Source organism: Amia ocellicauda, chromosome 2, assembly GCF_036373705.1.
Source record: "Amia ocellicauda isolate fAmiCal2 chromosome 2, fAmiCal2.hap1, whole genome shotgun sequence".
Lineage (NCBI taxonomy): Eukaryota > Metazoa > Chordata > Actinopteri > Amiiformes > Amiidae > Amia > Amia ocellicauda.
The window spans coordinates 57,036,522-57,045,459 of record NC_089851.1 but is presented as its reverse complement, the minus strand read 5'-3'; the positions used below and the strand labels follow the sequence as shown (position 1 = coordinate 57,045,459).

At 43.8% G+C, this 8,938-nt stretch overlaps 1 pseudogene; it reads left to right on the top strand.

Annotated features, from left to right (window-relative positions):
• Window positions 1-307: 307 nt before the first annotated feature.
• On the top strand, window positions 308-426 carry LOC136713378 (uncharacterized; annotated as a pseudogene).
• The last annotated feature ends 8,512 nt before the right edge of the window (window positions 427-8,938 follow it).

The following is an 8,938-nucleotide window of genomic DNA, read 5'->3' as shown; positions in this document are numbered from 1 at the left end:
AGAGTCTCCATCACGTACTACAGCCCAAGTGTGGGGGTACTGTATTCTGACAACCCCACCTCCCAGGTACCCTGTAGTTCTATAGGTTTTACAAATTTGACCGTAAAACTAGAAATGGTGTTGTTAGGATAAATGTCGAGGGACGCGTTACTAGGCAGCGTTACATAGAATCCTCCCTCTTCCACCTTCATGACCCATAATGAAAGATCCTCTATGAGCTATCACTTGTATAGCGGCCTTATATCGCGCCCCGCACAAGCCAAAACCTAGTCTGCCTTTAAGAGACATCATGCAGCCAGGGCTCTCGGCTTACGGCCACACCGTCCTGAACGCGCCCGATCTCGTCCGATCTCGGAAGCTCAACAGGGCAGCGCCTGGTCGGTACTTGGATGGGAGACCTCCTTGAAATACCAGGTGCTGCAAGCTTTTTATGTCTCCTGGGTAACTTCATCATAGCTCTTATTACTCTTTCTGTCTGGAGGAGATATAAATGAAGTGTTCTACACCTACCCGGCTACTTTCAACACCCTTTCCTGTACTGACATTGTTCCGTCCATTTTTTTTTTTTTTGCTGCAGGTTGCGTCAATACCCGCCTGCCTTTAAGAGACATCATGCAGCCAGGCCTCTTGGCTTGCGGCCACACCGTCCTGAATGCGCCTTGATTGTGGGAGTGACCGGACCGGTTTGGCGAGTTTGTGAGAGGAGGCAGTGTGTTTCGGCACACTGCTCTCTTTGTGGAAAACACTTCGAAATTGTAGTTTTATTTATTTTGTATTTGTTTTATATGTTTCATCCCTTCCCTATAGTGCCAAGTTCATGACTGCTGAGGGACTTAGACACTTCCGGGTTCTGCATAATAACCAGCATAAAATTTTCTCCCTCTGTTTGTCCCCTGACCACTTGATGAAGAATTGCCCTTCCTTTATTTGCTTTGATTGTGGGGTACAGGGCCATTCTGTTCGACGCTGCACTGCCCCATCATGTTTGGGGTGTCGCAAAAAGCCCATGTACTGCCACTGTGAATCTATGGATGGCAGCTGAGAGTGGTGTGGTACATCAAGGGGGTCAGTCAGGAACATGCTTGCAATTGTTGCCGAAAAGGAAGAGGGTCGTGGTCAAGCCCTGTCTGAAAAATATTACTTCCAGGGTTAAGCACAAGACCAAGCAGGTCAAGCTTTTGCAGGCAAGTAAAGTTGAAAGGGGTGGATTTGAGGTTTTGCAAGAAGAGGAAGCTTGATGATGGGTTTGAATTGTGGACTTTGTTTTTTGTTTTCATTATGGTTTCTTGTCTTTCACTCAACATGAATGGGTTGCGTGACTTGGGCAAGTTACAGAAGCTGTTTTCTACTGTCCGTAAAACGGATATGGTTTGTTTGCAGGAAACCTTTTGGGACGATGATTTGGTTCGGAGCTTTCAGCATTTGTGGGATGGGCAGATATTTTTTAGTAATTTCATTAACCATAGGAGGGGGGTGGCAGTATTAGTGAGATCTTGCTTTCCAGGGACAGTTTCAAGGGTTGAAGGCGATTCAGAAGGGAGGTTTTTGAAGTTGCTTGTTTCTACTCAAGGATTTAGTTTTGAGTTGTTGACTGTTTATTGTCCTAATGAGCAGAGAGATTGTTTTGCCTTTTTTGAGGCGTTGGGGAAACATTTGTTAAGAGATAATGTACTGGTGGTGTGGGATTTTAATGTATCTAAGAGTAGATTGGATTGTTCCAGGGATCGGTTGGGCCAGTTGCTTTTCGAAAGTGGGTTCATTGATTTCTGGCGTAGCAGGAATGTATTCAAGAGAGAGTTCTCTCGGAGACAGATCGTTCAAAATGTTTTAAAGCAGAGTCGTATTGATTTTGGACTCTGTCATGGCTCTTTTTTGAGCAATATAGGGAAAGTCTCTTATGGGTACACTTCTTTCAGTGACCATGCTTTCTTTTCCTTTGAGCTTAATTTTTGTAAATTGCAGAAGGGGCCTGGGCTTTGGTGTTTTAATAATCAACTTTTGAAAGAGGTGGATTTTAATGAGGGGATTGAGAGACTCGTGGAGAGCAGCCTGTCCTGTCCCTTATTTGAAGGAGGAGCAGCAGGAGGGCTATATCTTGAAGATCGATCAAGAGAAGGCTTTTGATAGGGTAGAGCATGATTATCTTCTTGAGGTGCTTCAGCGGTTTGGGTTTGGTAAGCATTTTATTTCTTGGGTTGGGATTTTTTACACAGGTATTTATAGCCGGGTTAAATGCAACGGGTACCTGACAGACTTTTTTCCAGTGGAGAGGTCGGTAAGACAGGGTTGCCCTTTATCTGCTTTGCTTTATTCTCTGGTGGTGGAGCCTTTGAGTTTGGCCTTACAGCAGAATAGGGAGATTGTGGGTATTGCTATCCCTGATTGCATAACTCAGTCTCTTCTTTATCAACATGCAGACGATACAACTCTCACGCTCTCTAGTTTGACTTGTGTTCCCACAGTGATGGCAGTGTTTGATATGTACTGCTCAGCTTCAGGGGCAAAGGTGAATGTAGGCAAATCAGAAATTTTGGCCATTCATCCGAGTGTTGCAATGTCTACTCTTTCTATTCCTTTTAAGGTGGTGGGGGATGCGCTACAGATTTTGGGAGTGTACATTGGGTTGGAGGAGGAGGTGGTTGTGGAATTGAACTGGCGGGGCAGGATCCAGAAATTAGTGGCGATTTTAAATCTCTGGTCTTGCAGAGTTTTAACTTTAAAAGGTCGAGTTCTGGTTATTAATAGCCTGTTGCTCTCCCGGCTCTGGTTTTTGCTGAATGTGATGGAGCTTCCTCAGTGGGTTGAGATGCAGGTGAAAAGCTTAGTGGGCAGGTTTTTGTGGGAGGGTAAGCCGGCGAAAATTGGCTATAACACCATGATTGGGGAAGTTCGTAGGGGGGGGTTGATGCTTGCAGACCTGCCATTAAAGAAGAAGAGCTTTTGCATTGTAGTACTGAAGCGTTTTTTAGACCGGGGGAATTGTAGTGTGTGGAAAGGGTTTCTGCTGCACTATTTTAATAAATGGGGGGGGTTGGGGATGGGTGAGAGTATTTTGTGTATGTGTCTTCGACCTTCTATGCTGCGGGGTATTCCCCAGTTTTATCAGGAAGTGTTGCTATCATGGGCCGAATTCTTGCCATCTCTGTCTTTTAGTCCTGATAGTAGGGAGCAGATTCTTAATCAGCCACTCTTTCTTAACCCTTTGCTTCAATCAGGTGGCAAGTCCCTTTATGTGCAGTGTTTTGTGGAGGCGGGGGTGCTTCGGGTGCAGGATATCATGTATGTGGTTTGGGAGGGGTTTTTGCCCACTCAGGCCATTGCAGACTCAGTTTGGGAGAAGAATGAGGATGTGCCTTTTAGAATCGTGGCTGTGGAGTATGATACCATTAAGCGTGCTCTTCCTGAGAGTTGGATAAGAGTAATTAATGAGGGGTGTAACACTATCCTTTGTCCCACAAGGTCTGTCCCGCAATTTATTTTGCAGGGGAGGGAGTTTCCTGTCCCCTTTCTTGATTGTGTGACACAGTTGTTTTATCTGACCCTCTTGCGTGCCGTTTTTGTCCGGCCAGAGTCTGAATTGCTTTGGCAGAGGAGGTGCCCGACCATGTCTGTTTCCTACTTATGGAGGAACTTACGTATTGCTTTTAATTCCCCTGACTGTGAGGATCTCAACTTTAGGTTGCGGCACAACTGCATATTTTCACAGTGGCTTCTCCATAAGTTGCATCTTGCAGACACTAGTTTGTGCTCAGTGTGTCAGCAGCGGGTGGAAGGCATTATGCACTTTTTTGTACAGTGTGCAGAGTTGAAGGGGTTGGGGATTTATCTACACCAGTTGTTAGAGGGGTTCTATGGGTTTGCTGATGTGGAGATTCAACAAGACCTTCACTCGGTGTCCTGGGATTCTCTTTTCTTATTAGGGTTACACGGGGTATTCCCCAAAGTCAATGTGGAATTCATTAACTTTCTTCTTAGTCATGCTCGACATGCAGTTTACAAGAGGCGAAATCGATCTCTGTTTAGTGGTGAAACACTGGATGTAGTTCACCTATTCACACTGAGTCTGAAACGGGATATCTATTCAGTGTATTCGTTTTGTAAGAGGGATGAGAGGGCCATGACTCGTTTCAAAGAGATATTTTTATATAATAATGTAATCGTAAAACTGATGGGTGATGATCTGATTCTTTCTGTATGATTTTCTTGATACTCCTGTCTGTTCTATACTTTCTAAGTATTGCTTTTGGTTTACATTTACCTGTGATCGATGATGACAATTTGCTGTTTTATGCACGTGAACGACAAAATGATCCGTTGTTCAGCACAATCTGAGATCAAAAAAAAAAGAAAAAAAAAAACAAAGAAAAAAAAACAAAAAAAAACCATGCCCGATCTCGTCCGATCTCGGAAGCTCAACAGGGCAGGACCTGGTCAGTACTTGGATGGGAGACCTCCTGGAAATACCAGGTGCTGCAAGCTTTTTACATCTCCTGGGTAACTTCATCATAGCTCTTATTACTCTCTTTCTGTCTGGAGGAGATATAATTGAAGTATTCTACACCTACCCGGCTACTTTCAACACCCTTTCCTGTACTGATATTTTTCCCTCCATTTTTTTTTTTTTGCTGGAAGTTGCATCAATACCCGCCTGCCTTTAAGAGACATCATGCAGCCAGGCCTCTCGGCTTGTGGCCACACTGTCCTGAACGCACCTTGTGCTTGATTGCGGGAGTGACCATACCGGTTTGGCGAGTTTGTGAGAGGAGGCAGTGTGTTTCAGCACACTGCTCTCTTTGTGGAAAACACTTCCAAATTGGGGTTCTTTTTTACCCAAGTTTTGTTTGGGTTGTTTAACTGCTTTTGTACTGCATTTCTGTGGATTTGGATTGCCTTTTGCAGTATGGGTTTGTTTTTTTGGATTGCTTTTTATGCTGCCTGAGCAACATATGGGACTCCAGCCATGCCTGTGCCAGTGGGTATATACAATACATATACATATTAATTATTCTTGTTAATCTCAGTAATGCTATGCAAAATGTAAATATATAAAACGGTATATATTGTACTTACATTTCATGATTAAGATTACAGCCTGGTAGGGTAACATTTGCTAATTCCACTAATCTTTTCGCGTTTTTTTACTTCAAAATAAATCCACCTCAGAGCCAAGTCCCGCATCCAAGAACAATTAAACAACCCAATCAAACGCGTGATCTACGACCCGCCTTCTAAAGGCATAGTAACCAATCAGGCGCGTCATCCTGTTCTGCCCCTGGGGCAGCGCTGCCCTCAGAACAGGGCTGGTTTACAAAAACTCAACTGAGCGGCCGCCCCCCTCCTGCCGTTCCTGGGGCTCAGTCTCCTCAACCCCGCCGTCCATGGCAGCAACATTCTCCCTTGCCAAGCCCTCATGATTCCTGTCAGGACACATCCTCTTCATGTGCCGCACTTTACCACAAACAAAACATTTCTCAGAGGTTACAAACACATTATAAACACTGCCATCCACACTACATTTCATCACAGTGTTTATCACCATGTTCGGGTCATGCATATCAATGATACTTGCCTCGGAAAAGTTTTGGCGCTTGATCGGGGACATTAATTTACCATATCGAAGCAACTCCTGCTCCAGAACCGCATTCCTCATAAAAGGAGGGACGTTAGAAATGGTGATCCTACTTACAGGTGAAGCAAGTGGCAAAACGGGGAAAAAAAATGTCACACATAATAACGCCTTCTTCCACCAGTCTATTCACCAGCATTTCGCTACCTAAAAATATAACCACTGGCCGATTCATACAAGACGCGGACTTGACATGTGTTGCATTTATAGAATGAAGAGAACGGAGTCCATCCCGGTGCAACACATTTATTGTCTCTGTAAAACACAGAAAAAGGGTATTATTTTACTTATTCAGACTGCAGTTCTATCTTGCGTCTTCTTTGGACTTGTTTACTATTGCGTTACTGACGCATTTCAATGAAAGAAGACATAATGCTCGCCACCTGCTGGTCGGAAGCTATAACAACGCAGTGTATTGTATTATCCCAATTTAAAGGCCTGTACTATGGGTGCAATGTTTTTCGTTAAGTTAAGTTAAGGCACACATAGTGCCATACTCTCCCCCTCAAACTTTTTAATGTCACCTGACATTTACCCTTCCAGAAGGCTAACACATTTTGTCTGCTCGTTTTTTTTTTTTATAACTGGCTAGTTAGAAGTAGGTTTTCTTAAAAAAAACGAAATCTATATATTCACAGGACTATGACATTAGCTTGGTAGTGACACTCCTTACGGTCTACCAAGGGCTATGGAAAAGCTCATTGTGCACTCTAAGCTTAAACCATATTTATTTTGCTACTGTAATTGTCACTTTTCACCTGAGGGTTTTAGAACAATTGTTCACTCTAACCAGTTTTTTTCTCTTCCCTTATTACCATTACTCTTTTCTGTAACCACACTCAATCTTACGGCATAGTTTACCTTAGTCTGATAATACTTTTTCCCTTTCAGCAGACATTGATATACTGTCCTCATGTATTAATCAAGAAATATAAACACATATTTACCATAATTTACAGGTAAACACATTCTAATGTCCATAGTAACAATGTACAATATTCAATGTAACGCACTAATAAACAGGCTGTATGTCCATTGTGTTCCATGGCCTCCAAAAGCCGTAACCACCAGACAAATGTGTTGTTTGCATGCCCTTCACTGTCAAGTCTCTCTGTACAATAGAAGGTTGTCCTAAGGTTCCATAAGTCAACATTCTTGGTTGGCGTCTCTCTCTCTGTGGATACAGTCTGAGTGGCTGTGCTGAGTTTTGGCTCTCTTCAGCAGATGAATGTTCTGCTTCGGAACTTACATGGTGAACCTGATCCTCACACTCACTGTAACTGTTCAACTGCAGATCCTCATGAAGCAGCATACTTCCATGTTCATCAGCTGACGGCAAGTGTTCACGGGACTGCTGTGTGGCTTGGGGTTGGAAGGCTCGAGTCTGAGGGTTTAGGACTGAGTTCCCAGTCTTGAGGTTCCTGTCTCTGTGTAGCCTCAACCTGTATGTCAGTTGATAGTCTTCCCCTGAGTCACTCTCGGAGTCCAATTGAGGCTCTGGTTCTCTCATAACTTTCTTTTTGTTCTTGTTGTTTTGCAAAGAACCATTTCTCTTTGTTTTAATCTGGCATGAAGTCTTTTCAGGTTTTTCCAGTGGTAAGTGATCACATGGCAGCAACAGATTCCTGTGAATCACACGACTTCTACCTTCACCACTCTCTGGTCTTACCTCATAGACAGGACTTTCCTTGCATTTCCTCTGTACCACTATGTGAACCTTATCTTCCCAGTATGACCGGATCTTCCCCGGTCTCCCTCTTTCAGTCAGGTTGCGGATGAGCACTCGGCCACCAGCCTGTAAGTCATTGCCATGGACTCTTCTATCATAGTATACTTTTCCCCTGGCTGCTTCTCTGTTGGCTGCTCTGGATGCAATGTGGTATGCTTCCTTCATTCTCTTTTGCGAGTCTGTAACATAGTCTTCATAGGTTTTCTGTTTTCCTTCAGCATTGAGATTGAAAAGGAGGTCAATTGGGAGTCTTGGGGATGGTGAGTATCCGGTAGCCTCACTGCGTGTACAATTGTAGGCATGAATGACCTTACCCAAGGAACTTTTCCAGTCTGCCTTCTCCTTTTCTCTTAGTCCTCAACATGGCTAATAGCGTCCTGTTGGATCTCTCAACCTGGGGTTTCCCTGGGGATGGTATGGTGTTGTGTGAGAGTTATGCACCCCAGAGAGCTCTTGCAATCTTGCAAACATTTGATTTTCAAATTCCTTCCACATGTCGTGGTGGATCTTACTTGGAAAACCAAATTTGAGTGCAAAGTCATTGAAAATCTCTTCTGCTACAGTCTTGGCAGCTTTGTTTTTGGTGGCATACGCTTGTGCGAACCGCGTATAATGGTCCATAACCACCAGGATGTATTCATACCCCTGTTTACATGGCTCCAAATGTAGGAAATCAATGGACACCATTTCAAATGGATAGGTTGTGGTGATGGTATATAATGGGGCTCTTGTGGGCTTGTTAGGTTTTTTCTTTTTCAGGCACTCGCAAACTTTGGTCACAAAATGTTCAACATCATTCTGCATCCGTGGCCAATAGAATCTGTCCCTGATCAAAGTTAGTGTTCTTTCGCAACCAAGGTGTCCCATCTTCTGGTGTAACTCCTCAAACACAAGTGGGTGCTATCCTTTGGGCAAGATTAGTTGGTCCCATCCAGATGTTTTCCTGAATAACACTCCATCTTTGTCCACATACAGCTTAGTCCACTGTCTCAGTAATACATTGACATCAGGATGTTCAGTTTTCTGCCTGTCTATGGGTGGATGCTGGCTCCTTGATTTGTATTTCAAGACTCTCCCAATGATGGGGTCACTCTCTTGTGCCTTTCTGATCTGTCCAGTTGTTAGAGGACCAGCAATTGTACTGGAATGTGTGTCTTGCACCAGTTCCAACACATTCATAAAGACTGTCCCTATCCCCTGCGATGGTTTTTACAGCTCTACCAATACTCCAAGCATTGAAGAGCTGATTATATCCTGTTGTATTTCCTCAGTGCACTGGTTCATGTAACTGTCTATGTCCAATGGCATCCGGGACAGGCCATCTGCATCAGCATTAGACTTGCCAGGGCGGTATTTGATGGTAAAGTTGAAATCCGCAAGCTGTGCTACCCACCGGTGGCCTGTTGCATTTAATTTGGCTGTTGTGAGGACATAGGTGAGAGGGTTATTGTCTGTGTATAACACAAATGATGGTGCATGGTACAGATAATCCCTAAATCGCTCACAAACAGACCATTTTAAGGCTACAAATTATAATTTTCCTGAGTGCATATGGTAGTTTTTCTCTGGCAGTGTTAGTGTTC